We start from the raw sequence: 25,861 nt of genomic DNA on the forward strand, positions 1-25,861 counted from the left end.
CACCCAGTATTTACTATTGCAAATAAAAAAAAAAAGAAATAAAAATTTTTTAAATTCCACTTCCACGATACACAGATGGGTCTGTTTCACTCGATACAGGATTCTGATGGCCCTGAATGGACGAGACGTGGAGGTGATGGTGTCCAGTACCGCCACTAGGTGGCAGCACTGCGGTCACTCGGCTGCATCACCTGCAGCTACAGCGTGCGGTGGACTGGAGGAGAGTATATGAGGATCTCTGCCGGGGTGCCAGGGTCTTCTATCCCACTAGCATTCACTACAACACAGCTAATCGGGGAAGCAATCTCAAGCTTTATAAATCACACGGGGTGGAGAGAACGAATGCAGTTTAAAGTGGGGAAGTAGCCAACTTACCCACGAGTTCAACTGACACGTACCCTAATTTGGAGGAATTAGTTTCCCGGTCTTTGGCTGTAAATTCTACTTTTTAAAGGTTTGTTTTAAACCGCGTACAAAGCACAAAGTGCCCAAGCGTGAATTACTGTCCAAATATGTGGTCAAGGTCAATACTACTACAACTGCTTACACTGATTAATGTATAAACTAGCATATGTAAGTAGTAATATGTTGAGTAGCATGTTGTATATGATGTTCAACACAAAAACCCAAGTGTAATGTCCATGATTGTAAACTGTGACTATGTCCTACACCTTTTTGAGAGACTACATATTGAAGTAGGGAGATGTTTACGATGTTCCCTGGCCTCAGATGACTCGGACGGATACCTTGTGAAGGATTTAAATATAGGCCTAATGATATTCCCCCTAGCCTTCTTTTCATCCATCATTTAGAGTGGACGTGAAGTGGCAGGGTTCGGCCAGCAGGGGGAGACAAAATCAGGCAATATAAAGTTAGGCCAGTGGTTCCAAGGGTGTGTAGACTGAATATATAATCACATTGGTAATAACCCTAACAGCAACTTTACGAGCAGCAGTTGACAAGTATTAATAAGCAGATACAACACTGCAATAATAATGAGTGCCTTCTCGTGGGGGGTTTACCTGACCTGGTTGATGGTAGGATAGGAGGTCATAAAGTACCCTTAATGTTAATTATTAATGCGTATGAATTAGGGATGGGCATAATTAATCGATGCTCGATAATTGATCGTTAAGAAATGCGTCGATCAATTTATATTGTTATCGATTAAAAGGACGTTGTGTTGCATACTGTGAGTCTTGAAGCATTTAATTTAATATAACCCTGCCGACTGGTGGAAAGTGAATGGAAGAAGGTTCCCCAGGCTGTCAAAGTTAGCGCGACAATACCTCTGCATCCCCGCAACTTCGGTCCCGTCAGAGCGGGTGTTTTCTGCTGCTGGACTGACAGTTACAAGGCTGCGTTCGCGTCTGACCCCCGAGCATGTTAACATGCTTATATTCCTAAACAAAAATATGTAGGCTGGAGTTACTGTATGCTATGGACGACAGTCACCACCGTATGTGAGTCGCTCTTTTCTTTCTTAATGTGTTGACTCTCGCTCCGCTTGGTGCCTCTTGGAGTCGTTACATTTTGCCAAAACTGTGATATTTTAGCAACAAGTCCAGCCTTATATATGTTCAATAAGGTATTGCTTTTAGATAGACTAGTTCATGCAATTGTTTGTAAATGGGTGGCTCATCTTTTTGTTGCGAGCCTTTTCCGCGCGCCGGCTGCAGGCATTATGTGTCGGCCTTTCCCCCCCCCCTTTTTTTTCATAACAGTTATACAGTTTAATGCCCACTTTTAGCCTACTGCCTTTGTTTGATTATTGTTGTCCGATAAATTCGCTACTTATTGTAATTGGAATAGGCTACAGATTTAGTCTTGTTGAATCGTTTCCAAACCTTTAAGAGCGCCTGTAGGCGCATTGTTCGGACTTTACGAGCGCCGCATAGGCCTATAACCTATAATGCCTGTATTTATTATTTTAAAACTGTTAAACAGTTGTAGGTCTTCAAGTTAACTGTATTGTATTAATTTTGGCCCATACATTATTGTTGGAATAAAGATTTAATTGATAAAAACATTAGAAAAAAAACATAGAAAAAAGTTAATGATTAATCGATAATTGATCGATAACTCTAGCGATGCTCGATCAAGAAAATTTCTTCAAATGCCCATCCCTAGTATGAATTATAACCACAGTTCTACGGTATGTATCAGAGTTAATAATGCCATGTTTGGTAATCATCAAGGAGAAAGCTAAGTAAAGGTGGACACAAAAATCGACTTTCAAAATGTGTTTCTGTAACTGCCAATTTGTTATTTATTATTAATTATTACAGTGTGCATTGCACCAGGACATTTGGAAAAGAAATACTGCACACAGCGCTCTCATCAATCTGGCATCATTGTTGATTGTTCTAATCTAAGACCGTCTTATAAGATCAGAAACATATGGGATCACTGCACTATGCTAAACCAGTAGGACCGGCTATTCATTCTGTGTAGCTCATCTTGTGAGACCATTAAACACAGCCAGGCTTGGTGTTGGAACTCCCACTGTAGACAATTCACGGCGAAAATATGTAACACACTGCTGATGGTCTTGTGAGACACCGTGGATAAAAGCTTCCGCCAAACGGCTTCTGTTCATAGATTGTTTGAAGATAAGATGCAGTCAAGTAAAGTTAAGAAGTTAAGACGACATTTAAGCTAGCCGAACTCAAAGTGTCAAAACCGCCAGGAGGACCCAGCCACCCACACACACCTGTAGTTTGTAATCTCTATGACCAGTCCTATATATATATATATATATATATATATATATATATATATTATACATACACACACACACACAGCATTTATTAATATAAACTCCCACTGGAACAACACATCGAAGACAAACCCCCAACAAGTCACTCATAGACCCAGTGGTCTGTGGATTTCCATGGCAACCGAAGACAGGAGTGGTGGTGATTTGTTATTGTATCTTAACAAGGGGAGGCTTTCTCAGATCAGGTTGTTGTGGTGATGGAGGGAGGAATGGCTAAACTTCTGAATATCACCTGGCTCAGTGCTTGCTGCTAGGCTTGGGATATGAGGTGAGACGCAATGTTGTCGGGGCCTTGTTTACTATCGGGCTCGCTGAAACTAAAAAGGTCAAGTTTTAAATGAAAAACCAATGAAATAACTGATAACTGAAATCCCCCTTCAGCGACCTACAAAACCGATGATTGATTTCGGATTCAGCGATCATCTTATCTACAACCTGTTACGCGCCATCACACCCGCACCCACACACAGCTCTCGCTACACCTGCTCAAACCATGACTGGACATCATAGAGCAACAACAGCGTTCTCGTTTAAGAACATTTAAAATGTTCAACTGTCAAGAGATTTTTTTTGTTTGGTTCCGGTTTCCGACCGACCCTGTCAATTTATGTGCGACCCAAATTATTTTATGAGTTTTATAAAAAATAAATAAATAAATAAATAAAATTATGTAATTACGTTTTGGTACAGCACCTCTATAATTACGTTTTGGTACAGCACCTCTTCATTCTGTACAAGGATGAGCGAATTTTCTCGTTTTTAAATGAAAACAACCTACCTATCATTCGCTGCCGCTGGAAAAAATAAAATAAAAAAATAAAATAAATTCCCTACCTACCCATGACCTCAACTGACAACCAACAGGAACCAAACTTTTTTTTTTTTTAGGCCTCATCGGGACATTTAGACTGCATCCTTGCAGAGCCATCAACGCACTCACGTCATATAGACCCCTCAATACATATTCAATACCTATTCAATAACCCACCCTGGGCATTAGAAACATAAGCACAGGTGTTGGGACTCCTTAACGACACGTACTTGGACCAACTCTATTTCTGCTTACCAGGCTATTGGAATCGGGAAACACCCACCAGCAAAGCAAAACCTGAGGACCCCCACACAGGCCTGCCCTCGCTCGAGCCCGCCATTGTTATTAAAGGTTGGGTATGGGATTTGCGAAACGCACAAGTACACAACTCAAATGGTCCTACCCCCTCTCCTTCAACGCTGACTCTGACTCCACCCATTCCAAGTACATGGACGCGCAATCATGCACGAGCGAGAACACAGATTGGAGTTTAGGGTTGTCTTCTAGTGCTAGGTCCAAATGTGGATTAGCTAGTTAACTAGCTACAGTAGCTACCGCAGGATAACAACAAACGGAAGCTTGCTCTTGGTCACGAGCTTTGAGTACGTGCACGAAGGGGTCACGCGCGGAGGGGGAGTGCAGTACGACAGTTTGATTGACGTACCTACTGTCCAATGCCACTCGGTGGTTCTGGAAATCATTGGCTGGAGTTTTTCGAGCTCTGCCCGTTCCACAGATGATTGACTTGTTTAATTTTCATGTCAGTACTTCTAACACAGTGGCTGTAAGTGGGTTATGATAAGTATTTCAAGTAGGGCTGCAACAACGAATCGATAAAATCGATAAAAATCGATTACTAAAAGCGTTGGCAACGAATTTGGTCATCGATTCGTTGTGTCGCGCGATTAATACGTCACTCGTAGGCGCGGCACTGTTTAGTTTACAGCCAGCCGCCGACAGGTTGGTTCATGGTTCATGCACGCCCACAGCGAGCTGTGTGAGTGACCACAGCTTGTATTTTGGTCATATCTTAACACTGGACTGTAGGCCTATATAAAGTGTTGTACCTTCACTGTCTTTGGGTTAAAAAAAACTCCTTCAACTCAGTCTAGTCCAACCGAAAACTCTGTCAGCTGCTGCTCCTGCTGCAGACGGTGTGCAGACGGGCTCGGAGTCGGCACCGCGTGCATCAACAGTCTTTCAAAGCAGCCGTAGTAATCACTCAACCGGACGGTGTAGAAAGTCCCGTAAAAATAGTAATCCAGTTTTTAAATCCATGTTAAAATCGGCAGGATATAGAGCTAGTTAGCTTAAAAAAAAGTCGCAAACAGTGTCAAATGTGATCGGCTCAGTAATATGATTGATGTGTTCAAATGCAATACAAAAAAAATCGGACAAACGATCTGTCATCTGAGAGAAATTAAGATGACTTAATCCAGTGTTTCCCACAGACCAAGGACCAATGTGTGGTGGTGCGGGGGGGGGGGGGGGGTAGTATCATATATATATATACGCCATCGGTGGGTTCATGTGTTAGAATCGTCGTTCTCGCTCCGTGTGTGTGTGTGTGTGTGTGTGTGTGTGTGTGTGTGTGTGTGTGTGTGTGTGTGTGTGTGTGTGTGTGTGTGTGTGTGTGTGTGTGTGTGTGTGTGTGTGTGTGTGTGTGTGTGTGTGTGTGTGTGTGTGTGTGTGTGTGTGTGTGTGTGTGTGTGTGTGTGTGTGAATGACAGGGACGATTTTTAGATTTCCAAATCGCGTTATTAAAAAAATATATACCGTATTTTCCGGACTATAAGTCGCGTTTTTTTTGTAGTTTGGCTTGCCCTGCGACTTATATTTCGAAGCGACTTGTATGCCAAAATTGTGCGTACATAATCTTCGGCCGCAAGATGGCACCGTCATTCATTAGGCCTACAACTGAACGCTGCAAGCCTACTGCACCACCGAATAAATAATATTTTCGTCGTCATCGTCCTCAATGTTCTCCAGTTCAACCAAAGCTACCCCAGCCTTAGCTGCAATGTTGTGCAACATAGCTGTCACACATATCACAGCGCATGACTTGGCCAGCGAAAACTGGAGCCCTCCGCGCTCAGGTTTAGGACCGCGGCGCATACGCGTCCGGTGGAATCCCGGTGTCACTGAATTCGGTATACTCTCAGAACTACGAGTGGGACCGACACACCTATATTGCTATTGCAATTTTATTCAGTCTCTCCAGACTAAACGTTCTTGTTTAAATGTTTAAAAATAAATGCGACTTATACACCGATGCGACGTATATATGTTTTTTTCCTCGTCATGGAGCATTTTTTGACTGATGCGACTCAGGCCCCGTCCACACGAAGCCGAAACGGGCGAAACCGTTACGGTTTCGATCTATCCGGTTTCGAAGTATCTCCGTAAAGACGAAGCCAAGCGAAACCGGATAGATCTGTAGAAACGCTGTAGTAAACATTCCAGGCCCATAAGGGGCGCTGCTTCTGGTACACAAATCCAGAAGAAGAAGAGGCGAGCATGCGCATAAAGGCTGCCCCCCGAACCACTAACAACACAAACAAACAGCTCTTCTACGATGGCGAACTAGATTCTCAATAAATAATGGCTTAGCAACCCAACAAGGGACATGATATGCTGCAGAACGATTACAAGCTTGTAGTCCGCCATCATCTTTTTTGTTGTGATTTCTGAGACTCCGCGGCTAGGAGGTCGAGGAGTGGGGCGATGATGTCATGGTTTGTGGTTTCAGTCGGTTTCAGGCGTCCACACGAAACCAAAACGAAACCGGATAGATTTGAAACCACCTCCGAGGGTGGTTTCAGAAGTTTGCGGTTTCGGTCAGCGGATTCGCCGGCTTCGTGTGGACGGAAGGCCGAACCGTACAAGACCTTTGCGGTTTCGCCATGAAATCGGCTTTGTGTGGACGGGGCCTAATACTCGGGAGCGACGTATAGTCCGGAAAATACGGTATATATAAAAAAAAAAAAAGAAAAAAAAAAGACAATCAATTCGTGGCGCTCGATGTTGTTCTATGGCGCCGCCCCACACAATGGTCTATGTATGGGAAACACTGTAATCTCTTTTTAACCGTTAGTATTTACCGGTTAAAGATCTTATCGGTTAACCGGTTAACCATGGACATCCCTTATATACTGTATATTTATAAATGTATATCATACATTGTATGTTTTTTTTGTGCTATGCCATTTATGTTTTTTTATTTTTTTATAATTTAATATTACTTTTAATAGTTCCGGCAAGTTGGAGAGATAACCTGGTGTTTTTACACTTCAGCCTGCACTGTGAATTTGAAGTATTGTTCAGTTTTTTAATAAAGATGCGGCAATTACAAATGTTTATTTTTTATCCGATTCATCGATTAATCGAAAAAATTATCTACCGATTAATCGATTATTAAAATAATCGTTAGTTGCAGCCCTAATTTCAAGTAATTTTGCAAAAATGGCCAAAAAAGAGAATTCCATACCCAACCAAGTATTGGCTGATATTGCACGTGTTGTGTATTACACAATTAGCATAATACAATCCCCCTTGAGAGACGTCTGAAAGTGTATGCGGATAAATGTGCCAGAAATATCAATCACCTTTCCTAAAACATCCATCGTGTTTTGTGAGTAGTATGGACGACTTTATTCATCAATCATCTTCAATGGTTTGTGGATAGGGGGTAAAGTAGAGATATCTATCATGTTTAGCCGAGCTGTATCACAGTCGGCTGCAAGGCGATACATCCAAGAATAGCATCCTTTAGCTGCCTGGAGGATATGCGTCGATGCGAGATTCAGCTTTAGCCGCGTTCAACCCTCGACGTTAGGATCATCAGTGAGTGGATGAGTAATGAATCGATGGATTTATAATTGGAGTCAACATTGATGATGTTTCTCGTGTCACTCTTGCCTCTCTGACATAATCAAGTTTGACAGCACATCTGTGAGTTATACTGGGGGGGGGGGGGGGGAGCATCAGCCTGCAAGACTGACTGAGGAGTTAATGCTATAGTGCACGGTTCTTCGTAAGGGGAAGGCGGGTCCTTGTTAGCATGCACATATTTACTACGGGCTAATTTCAAGTAATCACATGGGGAAGTAGGGGAAACATTGTGCTTTCCCACGGCGTCGTCCATGACTCATTCCTCTGTAGCTGTGTTCTCCAGACACAGTCACAGCTCCTCAATGTCTAACATCTATGTGATTATGGGTCAGTTTAACTTTTAGGCTGCATTAACTATTTAGTAATGTATCAGACGCATTCTTCCAAAGTGACAATCGGATATTTTCGTTTTGGAGGACATAAAGTTCAGATAGGGGTTTGGAACCTTGCTCAAGAGTGCCTGGGAAGGTGGGCTGTGAACGTTGGACATTGAACCCAGGACGTTTCGGAGGGGAGAGTACACCTAGCCACCACTACTGGGTCCTGCCCCCCTGTTTACTCCCCTGGCTGCCCCCCCTTGAATTAAACTGTGACTACCGCAAGCTCTAAAAGTGTCTCAAAGGATGGGAGCTCCTTTTCTAATCTAAAAGTCCATGTGCTCAGGCTAGCTTCCTTTGTAAACACACCCATGTGAGAAAACGCCAAAACCTGTCTCCAAAGATTTCCCTCCCCCATCAATGCATAAAAATAAATACATAAACTATTGGGTTAACCTTCAACCAATTCAGCCCAACAGTGTCCTACTGACCGTCATCTAACAGATGATTGGTTGTAGTTTAGGACTTTTCCTTGCATTCTCACACAGCAGCTCTCATCAACATCTCACCATGTGATTCTAAACCAAAGCCAGCGTCAGTATTACCATATAAACGCCCTGCAGTAGTGCTAAACCACATCAGACCACAAAAACATGCTCCTACCCCGGCTAGATTTATGAGATACTGTCTTGGGGTACTCTCTTGTTCATGATAGTTATTAACCATGTGATATTCCAGATATCATGTTGCTTTATATCATCTAAGCCGACAGATATGAAGAGAGGTGTAGTCCCAAACGCACACGGGGGTCACACAACAAACCCAAAACCGAGAAGAAGGAAGACCACAGAACAACCAGAGACTACAAAACGTCTCAGGATCCCGGGATCCTTCCCAGATTTCATCTGGAAACCATCATCCCCTGAATGTAATCGCCACACACGTTTATACTTATTATGAAGACAGCGGTGGTTTATAAGCCTCTCTTTCTGCTATAAAGATCCACCTGTTCCTGCATGACTTGCAATCCAATCTCTGGGCCTGGGGCTCTCTTAAGAAGTTGCTCGGTCAGGGAATACGTGGAGGGTATGACCATAAAGACGCCTCAAAGGGCCAGGGCACAGCGCCGCAGGTGGACATAGCTTGCGCTAATCACAACAGTGTGTGTGTGTGTGCGTGTGCGTACAGAGAATAGTGTTCCCCAGTGATGATCAATAGGAGGGTAAAACTGTGTGTGTGTGTGTGTGTGTGTGTGTGTACAGAGAAGTGTTCCCCAGTGATGATCAATAGGATGGTAAAACTGTGTGTGTGTGTGTGTGTGTGTGTGTGTGTGTGTGTGTGTGTGTGTGTGTGTGTGTGTGTGTGTGTGTGTGTGTGTGTGTGTGTGTGTGTGTGGGGGGGGGCATCTGAGATGTTTGACGGGCAATTTCCAGGACACACAGAGGCGCTAGGCTGCTGTGGCTTAACCTAGATAAACCCTGGATTGTTGCTGGTACACCTCTGCGCTGACATGCTACGACTGTAATTGAGGCTACCCCACATCCAATAGGTGAACTAACGGGACAAATATAGCGTTACAAAATACCACTCCTACGAGTACTGTTCAGTGAGGAGACTATTTTTTGGCCGTTTGCGGTTAATTAAAAACACGTCAGGGTCGTTAACGAGCTGTTGGGTGTCTCGGATAACCCCTCAAAGTAGACCGTGGACGTCAGGGATCGAACTCGGTAGCTTGACCGAACAACGAGAGAGAGAGAGAGAGAGACAGACAGAGACAGAGACAGAGACAGAGAGAGAGAGAGAGAGAGAGAGAGAGAGATATGTTTAATCAGAGGGAGGAGATGTAGGGAGACGTACACAAACAGCGATAGAGGATGAAAAGGTTAAAGAGAAACAGAGCGAGAAAGGACAGAATTGTTTGTATTTCTTATCACTTTTTACGATAGAATAGGGCGCCGTTGCTGTCTTTCGTTTAATTCACTTTACACTGCGAGAGAGAGAGAGAGAGAGAGAGAGAGAGACAGAGAGAGAGAGAGAGAGAGAGAGAGAGAATGAATGGCCGCACTCGGCCACAGGAGTGCCCTGTAAGTGGTCTCAGCGCCTCCGCCACGCCGCCAGCGGGGAGACAACAACCTGCCGGCCCTCAACAGGCTCCAACGCGGTCACCTTTCTCGGACTCAAGAGGACCCTCGTTGTTCCAGCCCGTTCCCCCCAACCGTTCCCATTACAAAGGCTGGTCTGTTGCGCCGCCCCGCGCAGACCCCTCGCTCGGCTTCCCCGGGCGGTGTGGAGCCAGCAGCCGGCCGGACGGACGGACGGACGGGCGGACGGACGCGGGAGGCTGACTGGTGCCCGTGAGTGTCGAGGCTCGGTTCGTGCTTAAAGATGGCTGAATCGTCGTTATCGAACGTTGTTTTGATGGGGGGGGGGGGGGGGGAAACGGTACGCGATATTGACAGGCTGGCGCTGGGAAGGTTTTGCCATCTGTCCTAATAAAGAGAGGCTTAACTCGGATCTTTATAAGCCTGATTCTTGCAAAACCAAAAATAACAAATATACACACACACAAGCTAGATCTATCGCCGCTATAACGCAGCCAGTGCGGTCGTGTGTGCACATAACACACAGGCCTTACAACAACTGCTACTATTTGAACCGTAACAGGCCTAATCCCCTGATTTTTATACTCCGTATGGTCTAGTTTGTGGTTACAGCTGGTGGCCTGGTAATGGGTCGAAGTTGCCCACTACGGTACTGTACCGTAAATCCTAGAGTTGATTTGTGTTTGACAACTTTTCAAGGGGCCTCAAATACATCAGGTCGACTTCAAGTTATTGACTTAACACTCCTACACCGCATCGGACAGGAAAACAATCTTATTTATACCTTGTATTGTTCTCTGTTGCTCATCGGATTTGGATGTGAGCCAAGGATCAGGAGAAGGGTCAGCCACAATTAGGAAATCATCAATTTTGGTAAACACAGGCTAAGCTAGACAACTAGTCTCAGGTGTCCTGGGACATCTGAAACTCTGCTGCTGCTGCTGCACCTAGTTACAATGAATGGCTTCAGTTACTTTACGCTGCATGTGTAGGAACGTGTCACCACTTCAACTATTTGCAGGAGAGGTTTCAGTTCAAACACACACACCATATCCATGTCTTGTTTTTACACATACAAAAAATTCCAGTAAAATCCCACTGTATACTTTTTTTTAAAACATGACACTGTTTTAGTGTCATGTCAAAGACATTTACCGAACCAAACTTTATTTATATACCGCCTTTCGAGCAAATTTGCAATAGGGTGCTTAACAATACAATGAAAATAGACAAAAATAAATTAATAAATTGAATTAGGGGAATACTGAACTAAGCAGGTATGGTTTAAGGTTTATTTTAAAAGGTGTTCACATATTGTGATGCCCTCAGCTCCACCTTATATGTGATGCTTGATAAAAAAAACACATGAATAAAAACTGCAAGTTTTACACCACATTACAAAGACAAAACAAGGGTCAGGGTGCATCAACCAGTAACGGGGCCAGGGAAACACACGTGATATCAATACATTACCACACATTCACACCCACTCTCCACACACAGAATGTGTGTCCACACACAACTTGGAACAATAACGGGGAGCAGGGGACCCACGCGCACTGCCCAAAAGGCGCAGCGTTAGAGCAGCACCCAGATGATAATACGCCCAGTTAAATTCTAAACCAGACACGCGTGGCGCACTGTGGCCAGCGAAAACGCATATGGGAACCGCGGATTACGCTCCACGTTTCATCACCTAGTGCACCGTTCACGCAGGGTCTACAGTCCTATCCACATCGAGTCGGTGCGTTCGTCCCGCATGACCGAAATACATCACCGAGCCATCTGTCATACAATAATAGCCCTCATGCACGCACTAGCAACACAGAGGAAGCACCACAGGGCGAGCAGAGATCGCTGATCCATCAAATATCTAGGCGATCCACTTCTCCAGCCACGAACGATGAGCATTTGCACGGTGCCTCCACAACAATTATGATCCCGGAGAAGGATCGAGCGATCCCTCTCGTAAACCTCCACATGATCGCTACACCGTTTGGACATAGCAGAGCGCACGGCGAACGCTGTCCCCCTCAGAGCAACCGGGTATCCGTCGGTTCCTTGTCATCAGCGGGGTGTAGCGTTAGCACGGACCACTACCACCACCACCACCACCACAGCCCTTACTTTGCAACTCCATCGCCCCCCATGGGCGTGCAGCGCGGGCCGCAGGCGGTGACGCAAACGGCACCGTTTGATTATCGAATGACAGCTTTCTAATTCGCGACTAGTCCCGATTCCGAAACGCGAACACCAAAATGTCCACTTGGATCGCGGTAGGGCAGCGACACAGAGGACCGATGATGGGGCGGTCGAGAACGAGGCAGTTCGATCCCGGATCGGCGAGGCTCTCGGTTGCATAAGTGTTGGTCTGGAACTTGATCAAACGGTGCGAAAAGGAGTCATCCCGTGCACAGTGCACACGCATCCGGGTGGTTTCGACGTGGTGGTGGGTGGGAGTGTGTGTGTGTGTGGGGGGGGGGGGATATCGCAACGTGCCGGGGCCTCAAATCAGACCTCGAGTTTTTGGTTCGAGGAGGAACTACGCAGGACATATGGGAAGCCCGAGTAGCCTCCTCGCTCTGTCTGGTGGTGGTGGTGGTGGTGGAGGAGGCTAGTGCAGCTTGGCTACGTCCTGCTAGGACGCATGCACGCAGATGACGGTGAAAGACAGTAGGGGCAGCCGGAGTGGAACTTGGGACTGCATGCATCCACTCACAGGCAGGCCGGGGGATGAAAGGACCCCGCGTGAATAGTATTGTGTTGAGCCTTTTTGTTGCACCTTAGAGTCCCCAACTATTTACAAAAGGGTTCGCCTTTTGCACACAAAAAAACAACCTATCGCGACGGAGTGAGCAGCTGCCACCATCAGGCTCGGCGCAAAGCAGTAGCGATGTGCAGCCCTGGTCGTCCCCAGTTTGATGCTAACTACGTGATTTCGCCCCGACACACAGTTTTTTTCGGGCTGCCCTGCTTTGGCCAACGAGGCAGCCACGGCGCAGAGCTGGTACCGTTCGTTAGTGCTCATGGCACGATTCGCATCGCCCCCATTATCCCATCATCCCCCCCCACCACGAAAATCTCCCATTTGCACGGTGATGTTGTCAGTCTAAAGGCCGATAGTTTAGACGATTAAATGAGCTTAACTTGATTAAAAAGAACAAACTGGGTACATAATGCACCTTTCAAACCCGTACACGGAGGCCCCTTCTGAAGGGTAGCAGCATGGCGTGGGGAGTGCGGCGTAAAAACGAGATAACCCGAATTAAACACACACAAAGACAGCAGGCGACACTGTCACGACCACGTCCAACGCCTTCCCCACCATATTACTGAATCTATCGGAAATATACGGACCGTTCAAGACCTTTCCGGAGCGGTATAAGCGTATCTGTGGGGCGCTGCGCTTTGCGGCGGTGTGGCACCTTTTCCAAAACGAAGCCGCTTGGCGCACAGGACTCTGGCGACTCCTTCCATTTTTGCGCGTCCACCTATCGACTAAAAATGTCGACCCGGATACTATTTGAACTGTGAGGCAGTAACGAACACATTTAGTTGTAGCCCCCCGTCGCGAAAACCGCCGAGGGGAGTTGCTACGAGCCGCTGAAACCGTCGCTCTCTCCCTCCTAGTCCGGGCAGAACAAGAGGGCGATGACGCCATTTTCTGCACAAAACAACCGCGTTCGGTCCGGGAAGACGGCGGCGCCAGCGGGTTTAAACCTCTACCCCGCACTCGTATCGCTCGAATGAAGAGCCAATATGAAGCAAAAGGTTTCCAGAATAGTTCTTACCTGGGTATTTGCCGGTTCCGCGGGCGGGAAAGGCCGTTTCGAGGGGTGGTTTGTGACTGCGTTAGCCGTGTGCGTGCCACCTTCTCGGGGTCCGCGTCCGTCTCTGGCTGTGGCCGAGCTGCTGGAGCTTCGCGCTGCCGGAGGTTTGTTTATTACGCCGGGTCGCGCCGATGGCTCTTCACAAGTTCCTCTGAGCAGCTGCCCCCTTTTTTGTGTCGCTCAATGGACCCCCCAAAACAAAAAAAATATCGCTTTTGCGAGGAAAGTGAAGCGGACACCTCTTAGTCGGGAAATGGCGTCTTTGAATTTGTGATTGTCTGGGGTAAAAAAAAAAAGGGGAAATGTTTGACCGGGACAAACTAAGTGGTGAGGAGTTTGAGTGGACGGGGTCCCCGGTTTGTGGTTCACCAGTGCGCAAGGGCTTCCCACTTTCACCCCGAAACGAGTGTTTAAATGTTTAGTATTTGGATATAAATGCGCAAATGTTTTTTGGAGGAGGCTATGGATTGTTTTTAGAATAAAGGTTGGTGACGAGCAACGCCAAATACATTAAGGGTTGCCATGGCTACTCGTTGATTGATCTCCTCCTCCATGGATTATCCAATTAATCCGTATAAATGCGTGAATGAGTGGCGTGTGCCTGATCTACTTTAATGCACTTCTATTGATTTGGGAATATTCAGTCCAGCGAACATTGTTACGCCAGTCGGTTCATCATAGAAAGCCTGCGTTTTTTAGCCAAATCTTGTGTAGCCTATATAAATGCCCTGTGTATGAAACGATCGGTAAACGATTATGCTTCGTGCAAATTATGTAAACATAATTCATCCGCAACATTGCAACTTTTAATGTAACCTAGCAGCCTTGCTACTTCAACTTACTAGTGCTACTAATTAAATATATTGAGACATGCTTCTGAAAGTTAATTACTTACATGCCAAACGTATTCGGATTGAACCAACAAACAAATAAATTAATAATTAAATGTATCCATAATAAAATATGCTGAAATGGCATTCGGTTAGTTGGACGCAGGTTCAGTTAGATGCATAGGTCAAACTGCATAGCTTTGATAAAACACCCAAATAAAAATAAAAAGGAGTTACACATCAATTCAGCTCGAATATATATCACACTATACAGCCTATTGTGCTACCTGTTGGAAAGCACCAGGCTTCCCTCCATCGCCTGCCGGCCACAGCGTGTTTAACAGCAGAGCCGCGAGACGGAGGCTTCCGCTGACTAATCACTGGCGGCGGTGGCGCGAGTTTACTCTCTGTCTCTCCTCGCGCGCAGGTGCAGCCACAACTTCGTTGCTATGGCGCTACTGTGCGCGAGAGTGCCACTTCTGCTTCCCATGTGCAGCAGCGGGCCCCGGTGACGCGCACGCGGACACGGGCTCCGCCGGTTCAATATAAAATACACGACGTTGGCGCAACTTTTCAACTTATCACCCTTTCGTGTTCCCGATTTCGTGTTCACTGAATAGTCAGGGGTGGAATAATATTTATATGGCATAGTATACATATTTTATATTATAACCTAGATAAGCTACACATTAAAGTATGCAGGGACCAAACTAGTAGAGTAATATAATAGGGGAGTCGTTTGGATGGCTTTAGGCATTTAATGACCGATTTTTACGTTATCATGGACGTATCTGCAGTCTGTTCTTTTGATTTTATTGTACTATCGCAGTTCTTTTCAACTGATGCCACCATTAAGGCCATTGACAAAGGTTTTTTTAACAACCCTATTCATTTTAAACTATACTTCAGTAACAACTAAAGTTGGAGTTGTCTGGAGTTCGACGGACTACTTTTTCAGTGTTCTCCCGAACATTAAGCATCGCGTTACTTTAGATCCGTGAGCCTCGTGCCCCGGTGGTTCATCTCCCCTCTCCTCGCCCAGGTTCCCCTTCCCAAGGACATGGTTCCTCCCTGATAAAAGCCCACAGACACGCCTACGTTATTAGAACAACACTAAGCTAATACTCCCAATAAAATATACTATAGTATCATAATACAATAGTAATACTATCGTTTCCCATACCGTCCACTAGACTAGAGGAGGTATCTTACTGGGACCGTTGGGATAACGGGCAGCAGAAAGGTTTAACTGTTAGCTAGCTAGCTAGTCCCTTAGTTTCTAAACATTGTGTTACATTATTTCCCCCCGAATGTTTAGCTTAGGCTTCTAAATGCAATACCGTTTGGAAGGTATTGCTTTGCTGTAGTTAGCCAAGTGAACTTTCAAACAAGTGACAATGAGGGGAAAGCATGGTTCATCTAAATCATAAATCATAAACGATTTATGATGACTATATGCTCTGTAAGGTGACCTTGGGTGTCTTAAAAGGCGCCTCTAAATTAAATGTATTATTATTATTATTATTATCTATAGGCCTACTTGTTGTTAAGATTACATTTCTGTAATCGTACATACAGGCCCTGATGGGCGATAGACTAATATTTAAAATATAGTGTATTTATCTGGTGTTAGCCTATATTTTAGCTATCGGTGGAATGAAGTAACTGAATTAGGTGGTTGATGTTTTGGATTGGGGAAGACACTGATCAGGGCCAAAATTACTGGCCTTTCCCGCCCAGTAACAATTCCATTGATGGTGCTATACATATAAGCCAGCAAAAACAACATATTAAAGCAGGCTATTTCTCCAAATCCAAATCCAAATGTGTGTGTGTGTGTGTGTGTGTGTGTGTGTGTGTGTGTGTGTGTGTGTGTGTGTGTGTGTGTGTGTGTGTGTGTGTGTGTGTGTGTGTGTGTGTGTGTGGATTTTTCTTAAAATTAATGTAAATTCTCCAACTATTCACATAGTCTATCATTCACAGGAAACCAACATAACTGTGGATATCAGGATATAGGGTGTGTTTTTTGTTTCAAAGGCAAATATAGCCTATGTGTTTTGAAACTGGTCCCATAAATAGTTGTATAGCCCAATAATCCAGCCCTTTCTTTTGGGCCCAGGAGAGTGCTTGACAATAGGTGCCCACTGCTTTTGCCTTAACACAATTAACTAAACCACCGGCATTATACCATTATCATAAGAATGCTGTTGGCTGGGCTGGAACTCTGCATTCATCGACGTAGCAGCATTGAACTGTTGAGCTGTTATCTTTTCAATAACATTCAAAATGCATTCATCACAGTAGCCAGTGATATGTTTGGATGGTTTGATTTAGAAACGATTGAATTTAAGTAATTCTTAAGCTATACCTTTCTTTTTGGGTAACAATTAACTTATTGTCATCTATATGTTTGTATTGGATTATCACACAGTGTTAATCCTTTAAAGCTATAAATTGTCTCATGTTTAATGGTTTATAAAATAACGGTTTGTTTTTAAAGGCTAATTTGACTTTGGTTCCACATTAAGATTGGACCATTTTGTACCAGCATGTTAAAGTTAATCAAAGTGATTTTTCTTGTCCTGAATGAGAAGGTAGGGGTTTGACATCATGCTCAAAGATGCCAACAGTCAGACTGTTGACAGAAGTTTGAACCTGGCAAATTTTGGCTGGGAATCAAACCACATTACTTGACTATGAATTACTGTTTTCACTGCTCTATGCTGTGTGACCATGGGGTCAATATCACCCCATCTCACATATTTTTCGTCAAAGTGTAGGTGTATTGGGAAGTGTGTTCTAACTGTTTATAAAGTTTAAATTCAGACCTGATTCAACCTGTTTTGACAGTAGGTTCTCAGAATAATCGTAAATACCATATTGGACTGCAGAGGAATTGTGTCTTTCTAGTTTATTCTGGGACTGTTAAAAAGGTACTGGTACTCTAACCGTCCATTGTCCTTTATAAATAAATGAATAAATCAGTGATTCTCAATTTCTGATGTTTAATCTTGTGTAACCACAATATTAGGCACAAGGTTTCAATGGCTTACTTATCATTGAGTTTAGAAAAATGTTTGCTAAATGTGTTTTAACTGTACATTAAGGAATTGTGGTTAACTGTATTTTTGGTATATACATTAATCATATTTTGGTTGTGGACTATGACACAAGTGGGTCCAGGGACACAAGTGGGTCCAGGGGCTACATCAGTTTACGATCACTGATCAAAATAATATTCCTGAGGTAATCCAGTGTCCATTTGCATCTTGTGATTTGTTAAAAGAAACTTTACAGAATGCAAAAAACAAATCTGTGTTGTTAAACATTATTGCCAGGTAGCCATTGATGAATTTCACGTCAATGTTATTTGTATAGCCCTTAATAACAGATACAGTCTCAAAGGCCTCACAGGCCTACCCCACCTTCACCCCTCACCCCTCACCCCCTCAGCCTAAGCTCTGAAAAGGGCAAGGAAAAAACTCCCCCAAATCCCAGAGGGAAGAAACCATGAGAAGGAACACAGAAGAAGGATCCCTCCCCAACCAAGGCTGGGTTAGGAGTGCAAGAGGTGCCGAATAGAAAGGCAAGGCTTTTGCCATCACAGAACCATGTCATGGATGCGGCAATAGCTCCCATTTAATCAACAACATAACAATCTGACTCACCCATTAAAATGCAACATTTCAAGGCCTTTTAAAACAATATGTGGCCACTTTTACTTGGTCACGACATTAAAAAGCCTAAAAATATCCATTATGTACCGTTTGAACAAATATATGTGCTTCGTAAATGTTCTTTTACTTAAATTGCCATGGTATCAAAAAATACACATTTTCAACTTCATATTCCTTCAGGATTTCAATAAATGGCTGCTCAAGGGGACTTCCGCTGACTCATAGACCAATCGGAGTCAGTGTAGTTATCGCTGAGTCAGGTTCTGGAACAAGGTGTATCCTCACATGATGCCGATAAGTGGCACCTGGTGGGGTAGACCCAGAATGACAAATTCCAAAAAATATGTGTGTCCATCAATCCTCTTGGAATATAAAATAAGAGAAGAGCATACGGTAAAATGAATGCCAAAATGTGAGGTGTTGTTTGAGACTCCTGTGGTCACTTATCTATCGTGGTGTGTTTGGAAGAGAAACGTGTTACGATGCTTATTCTTGCTTACCTGAATGAAAAGCACCTTGCACTACCACTGCATCACCACAAAACCACTGAAGGAATGCCACATTACTCACTTATTCAGCCATTATATCCGAAGTGACTCCCAGTGAATTCAGATAGGCTAAATGTCATGAAGGGGGCTGGGCTGGCCATTTTGTTTGTGCATTTAACAAGCGTAGGTAGTGTGTTAACCTTTACGTGGAGACAGGGTGCTCCTGTCTATTTTGGTCACACAGCTTAGAAGAAACCAGTGAAAAGTGACAACACGTTACACCAGGATGTGGAGATAGGAGGTGTAAGAAGGATGTGTAGGTAGGACGTGTAAGAAGGATGCGCAGGTAGGACGTGCAAGAAGGATGTGTAGGTAGGACGTGTAAGAAGGATGCGTAGGTAGGACGTGCAAGAAGGATGTGTAGGTAGGACGTGTAAGAAGGATGCGTAGGTAGGACGTGCAAGAAGGATGCGTAGGTAGGACGTGTAAGCAGGATGTGTAGGTAGGACATGTAAGAAGGACGTGTAGGTAGGACGTGTAAGATGGATGTGTAGGTAGGGTGCGTAAGAAGGATGTGTAGGTAGGACGTGTAAGAAGGATGTGTAGGTAGGGTGTGTAAGAAGGAGGTGTAGGTAGGATGTAAGGAGGTGTAGGTAGGACGTGTAAGAAGGATGTGTAGGTAGGACGTGTAAGAAGGATGCGCAGGTAGGACGTGTAAGGAGGTGTAGGTAGGACGTGTAAGGAGGATGCGCAGGTAGGACGTGTAGGTAGGACGTGTAAGAAGGATGTGTAGGTAGGGTGTGTAAGAAGGATGTGTAGGTAGGATGTAAGGAGGTGTAGGTAGGACGTGTAAGAAGGATGTGTAGGTAGGACGTGTAAGAAGGACGTGTAGGTAGGACGTGTAAGAAGGATGTGTAGGTAGGATGTAAGGAGGTGTAGGTAGGACGTGTAAGAAGGACGTGTAGGTAGGACGTGTAAGAAGGACGTGTAGGTAGGACGTGTAAGATGGATGTGTAGGTAGGGCGTGTAAGGATGTGTAGGTAGGACGTGTAAGAAGGATGTGTAGGTAGGACGTGTAAGGATGTGTAGGTAGGGTGTGTAAGAAGGATGTGTAGGTAGGACGTGTAAGACAGACATCAGACAACCAATTCCAGGGCTGGAGCCAACTGTACTTCCTGTGACGAGTGAAAAACCCTGGGTCAATGGTTATGAAGGAACTGTGTGACAATACTATTTACGGAGAAGGTATTTAGCAGGCACTTATATCTCAAGTTAATTGAGATGCAATGGTTAACGAGCAGGTGTTAGGGTAGCGTTTCTCCATCCATTTAATGAAAAAATAATATATATATATATATACAGTGTATATATACGTATATATATATATATACGTATATATATATATAGATAGTGTATATATATATACATATATATATACAGTGTATATATATACACACACACACACACACACACATAAACGCACACACACTTATGTTATATTATAGACCATATAAACCTGTAGGCCTACTTCCCGTTAGTTGATAAGTGACTCGGATTTGCAGTCAACAAATCCCATCACTCGCAATGACAGCCTAATCCTACCTTCTCCTTAATGGCATAGTCCTACCTGAATTAACTAACTGTTTTGGCCTGAAGTGTCAACTAAATGACATCCTAGCTCTACCTGCTTCTTTATTGAATAGTCCTACCTGAATTCACTGTAATGGATTTGGCTTGAAGCATCAAGAAATAACAGCTAAATAGTTAAATCAATATTAACAGTATTATCACAAGGTTAAACAAGTCGTGTTTGTTTATGCATTTGAGAAGGTTTGCATTAATTTTTAATAAAAACCTCCGGGCCCACATAATCTAAATCTAAAAGGAGAATAATATGTAATAATAATCAAGTAAAAACACTCCTTAAATTATGAACAACTCAGGTGAGAGGGGAGAGAGTCGCAGCCATTGAATATGAATGTGTGTGAAAATGGCCCACAGGAGTCTGTGCATGTCACAAAGAAGAAAAAACACAAATACAGTCATCTTCCTCCTCCTGCTCTCATTCGTGAAGCCATCTCTCACTCTCCCTCCCCCCCACTGCCTCTCTCTGGGTTGAGTCAAGGGCGAGTGAAACGCGGCGCAGAGTGATCTCCGTTTACAGTCCGTCACCTTCCTCTTCCTCAGCCTCAGCGGGGGTAATTGATTTCAAATGACATTTTGCACCTTTCGTCACCTGCTTACATTTCGGGGGCCAGGCCAACCCCTGTTTTCCAGTTAGGCAGCAGGGTGAATACAGCTGCCTGTTTCTCCGGTTGAAATAGGATGTTGTATCCCTGACTTAATGAGTCAAAGGAGGGGGTAAGATATGGAAACACAGCATACCACAATACTGACACGCGACTAAAAAGTATGTCAAAGACCCACCATTAAACAATCCTAGCACATGAGGGAGCTTTGAACGCTCTTAGCTGATTATGTGCAGTACTCGTTAATTCCCCCAGGGGGAGTTCTCTCTCTCGGTCTTCAGTGTCGACCTTCACAATGGGAGGTCAGCTCTGTAGCCGGAGGAAGATGAAGGGAATCATTGGCTTCCTGAAAGGACGTTTTAAAACAGGCAGGCTGCCTCCGAACGGGGAGATTTGGGGGTGGGACTGGGTTCTCTTTATAAAAAGAAACAGCAAATAAACACAGATAAATACAAGGCTATTTTCAAGAATAATGTGTGAGGACAATTGGTCCATGCTTTCGACAGTCCAGTATCAGCCAAAATTAATATTGATCATAATATAATATTTTGATCTTGTTCGTAACAGGCCAAAACTATTCATTGGAAGTCTTATGTATTGTCACCTTCTGCCTCTAAATATAGTCGGATATGCTAGTGCATACATACATAGCCTAATAAAAAATAACGTCCAAGGTAATAACAAGAGCCTACTGCGCAGACATGCTCTTCAAATTTGATACACAATATGAATATGGTGAACAAGATAGAAAACAGATGTAAAAAGGTAGATGTGAAGGGAACGCAGAAACGAACTGAGGAGAGTGAGAATTTGATAATAAACCCATGAAAACATCTTCTCCATCTCTGCTCCCTAGTTCCCTACATTTGTCCACCATTAAGCGTTGATATAGAATCTCCAAACCAATCAAGGAAGATGCCCTGATTGGTCAGAAGTCAGCAGGGAGTGTTGGTAGATCTAAATTAAAGGCGCAGTCAGCTCCAAACCAAAACCCATTTCGGCTGATCACCGCTATGGTATTTCTAACAAATCAAAGCCCTGAAATCGTACATATACAGTACCATTTTCAGACAGTACAATATCAACCGATAAAAGTTTTTGTGCTGGTCACTTGAGCTGAACTAATTTGATCAAACGTCCCATAAAAAAAAAAAGATATATTCCAATCATTCAATACAAGCCTACATATCTTTTTGTTTATTTTACAGTAATTGATCAAAGCGTAGCCAACTCTTGAAAAGGCAGTTGAGTTTGGAAACATTCAATATTCAGATTAGTTGAGCCCCAACCAAAAGCTGCATTAGCCCCTGCTGGTCTGCGGTCTCCCACATATCTCTAACGCAGTACACAAAATATCTTTACAAATATATTCATATATATAGGTATAGATTTATACACATCTCAAATACTTTATATATTATAAATAACAGCAGATAAAAGGGCATTATGACAAAGTGCAAAAGGGAAACAGCAAGGGAAACAGCTTTATAAAAAACACCTGTGTCCAATAGTCACTCCGATTTGAGCCACAAAAGACCAGAAATAGTCACCGGCTTGGAAATACACATGAGTCGATGGAGCGACAGCATCGAATTAGCTTCAGCCACAACATACTATTAAAAAAAAAAAACGTTGACAAAGTGCGGCCAAGACCCCCACCACAAAGTAAAAACAAAAGTACTGCAGATTGATTTGTATGAAGAAAAAAAAATACTAAAATGAATTTGATTCTCTTCCAACAGTCCGAAGGCTGTAATGTGGGCCAGGCTGACTGTTGATATTGACCTGCAAAAGGCCAAAAGTACCTGAGCCCTTTATCACAGTAGAAAAACACAGGTTTAGCTCATAACTTTAATTATGGGTCCGTTGGATGTAGGTATGGCCATGTAGTATATTAAACCGACCTAGTGTTAACATTAAATGAACAGGAAGTTATTTCACTCTAATATTGACGAGCTGGGAAAAGGGGCCTTTTGAAATGCTTTTGATCACGTCGTCACCTTGACGAGCAGTAGCCCACTAGTGGAAACACAGTGCATTGCATAAGCAGGCAGACAAGGTGTTATGTCACCCTATGACCGCTCATTTGCATAAAAAAACAACATGTGCTGGTCATATCCATTGGATGAATCCGATGACGGTGAAACATGCAAAGCATCATGGGATATAGTGCGGACCTCAGCTTCCTGGGATACACTTCCTTGTTGGTGCATTATGGGTATTAAGTGGTTCACTAGTTAGGGAACCGGCTTTTGTACAACAGTGTTGACGTCACAAATGGTGCACAAGTGGACCCATCTGAACACAGCCTGCCCCCCCCCCCCATGTTATTCAATGCAAATCCTTGCCCTCCCCCCCCCCTTCTAGATGAGTCTTGATACAGCCCTGCTCCTCTTCGACAAAGGTGAGCCACAGCAGCCAACAGGTTGAATGGGTGCACATGCAAGAGTTTCTTGAAGCCAAAACCACAGGAAGAGAAGAGCGCTTCTCTTGTCTTGTTTTGCACTAGGGTGAATGGGTTTCAGAGCTACCCAAACCTTCTTGTTTGAATCTATGCCTGAATAAAAATAAAGTTGTCCTCCAAAGGTGTGCCATAAAAAAAGAGAAAAGAAGAACGCTTCTCAACATCTATGGATCTTTCTTCGTCGTGTTATTCTGTTGAGTCAAGGCACACACTCTTCAACTATGAGGCCGTGTTCTATCCCCCCCCCCCCCCCCCCCCCCCCCCACCCCCAGCTGTGTGGAACCATGGCGCCAACACATTAAGCAAGGCATTTAGGCAAGGAGCGTTTACTCCATCGTACGTGTGGTGGGATTGAATCGGACAACTCGGTCACAAGGGTCACGGCGTCGTGTGACGGGGAGAGGACAGTAGCTCAGGCCGTTGGACTGAGGAACCTTCACTGAAGACCACAGCACAGGTTGGGGCTCAAAGTGCTGATGGGGGGGGGGAGATAATGCAGACGAGCATCTGAAACATCCAGGGGAAAGACTTGATGCATAGAGTGTCCAAAATAAAAATAATAATAATCAGAGCCATTTTGAAAACATTTCAGGTAAACATCGTTGACATATTACACACGTGACGCAAGCGAGCAAAGAGATGGAAGATAGAAAGACTTATGTCGAAAAATATCAATTTTTTTTAGACCTTGGGGGGAATGTGTGGAGGTCTGTGTTTTCAGCCAGTAACTCTTTCACAAAAAAAAAAAAGTTCCATTTCTATAAACCAATTGATCCCCGCCTGATAACAAGCCTCCACAATGAAGGAAAACCACAAATCCATCGGATAGCGGACTCACTGAAATCTATTCATTTCTATTCTTAATGTCCCCACACACATAAGCAGGATAAGGTTTAGGGGCGGATTGTCACGACAAAGCACAGAGGATCCGTCCATTTGGACGCTGCAGGCATCCTGGTACCAATACAGTAACGGTCTCATCGTCTAGTCAGTGGTTAGGCAGTTCTGGGGTCAAACCCACAATGTCCGCTCTCCAGTTCTAGGCAGGGTCCACAATAAACGCCTGCCTGCAGCCGATGGCTGATCGATTTCAGGGTTAAATATTAAAACAATTGATAGATTCTTCCATTTTGGCCAGCAAAAAGACACAATTCTATTCGGGTATTTGGGACCCTTTCTGTAGGCATCCTTGAGATAAACCTTAAGTTAACCTTAACCCTTATACCTGCTGCTGATTGACTTGTATACGGAATTCACTGAAAGTCGCTTTGGATTTAAGGGTCTGCTAAAAGACTAAATAGTACCGGTTGGAAGTCACTGGTATAGTGGTTAAAGGATGCTCAGACAATCTGAACCGACTTCTGTTGTTGATTACCAAGAGGGTTTGGCTCAGGGATAGGTAAGGACCACAGTGTTGCTAGCAGATATATCTCATCCACTAGGGCTCTCTCTCACAGTGAGCAGTGTTTACAAACAGACAGGAAGTGACGTCGTAGTGCGCCATTGTCAGCGCCCTCAGGGGTGATGTACCCTCACCTTTTATTTATCTAAAAGTGACTTATTATACCACCAGGGGTGAGTGTGATAAGCCCTTACAGGCCGTTTTGAAAATCTGCCTTTTCTGACATCACAAGTGGGCGTGTCCACCTAGATCTGTGCTGGATAGATCAGTCCGCCAGCCTTCCCAGTGGACTCTAGCAAACGTTGCCAGCATCTATCCAGCACAGATCTAGGTGGACACGCCCACTTGTGATGTCAAAAGAGGCAGATTTACAGGGCTTGTGTACACCCTCACACCTGGTGGATCAACATGTCACCTTTAAACTTCTCGCTATGCAGCCACTTCGGAAGGCAGTAACTACTCCTGACCATGTGCCAGAGGACTCGCTCGGCAGCCGGTTACAATTTCTAACCGAGGTATAACCCATCAACAGCGTCGTGTTTTATGAACAGTGCTAAACAGTAGCCCAGCGCGGCGAAACAGCAGGAATTAAGGGGGCGCAGCACAGTCGTAACCATAAACTTTATAGGCTGTTGGCGATGGCGGACGTTCTTTAAAAACACTCCCTTATAAAACAACACCTTCCCCGAGACTGAGAGTTAATTGCAAACAGAATCGTTGAAACGTAGGAATAAAACCAATCTTACGACTTTTTTCCTGTTGCACACTTAGGGAAAAATAATTAACAATAAATACAAATAAAATAGAATACAAGATATGTACAATTTCTTTTTACAATATCAACTCTTGTAACACTTTTGATTCTCAAATGCTTTTTGTTGTTGTTGCATAAACTGTATCGTTAAATCCTATTTTGTTGCTCTCAAATGAATAATAAACGAATTCCATGAATTAGATATTAACAAGCCGAACATCCAGATTCACAACTGCGAATCCATTGAGTCCAAAGACACAACGACAG

The 25,861-nt window shown here is 44.1% G+C and overlaps 2 protein-coding genes across 2 annotated transcripts in view; both read right to left on the bottom strand.

Moving 5' to 3' along the window:
- Window positions 1–14,100, bottom strand: part of LOC132448047 (serine/arginine repetitive matrix protein 1-like) — an 81,260-nt gene extending 67,160 nt beyond the window's left edge. The window contains 1 exon segment of the mRNA XM_060039108.1: window positions 13,692–14,100. The gene's annotated coding sequence lies outside the window, so the exon portion shown is untranslated.
- An 8,056-nt stretch (window positions 14,101–22,156) lies between these two features.
- atxn7l1 (ataxin 7-like 1) overlaps window positions 22,157–25,861 on the bottom strand; it is a 29,066-nt gene continuing 25,361 nt past the window's right edge. Inside the window, 2 exon segments of the mRNA XM_060039109.1 lie at window positions 22,157–24,952; window positions 25,009–25,861. The exon segment at window positions 25,009–25,861 is cut by the window's right edge and continues 697 nt beyond it. The gene's annotated coding sequence lies outside the window, so the exon portion shown is untranslated.

This window comes from Gadus macrocephalus, chromosome 19 (assembly GCF_031168955.1).
Source record: "Gadus macrocephalus chromosome 19, ASM3116895v1".
NCBI classification, from domain to species: Eukaryota; Metazoa; Chordata; class Actinopteri; order Gadiformes; family Gadidae; genus Gadus; species Gadus macrocephalus.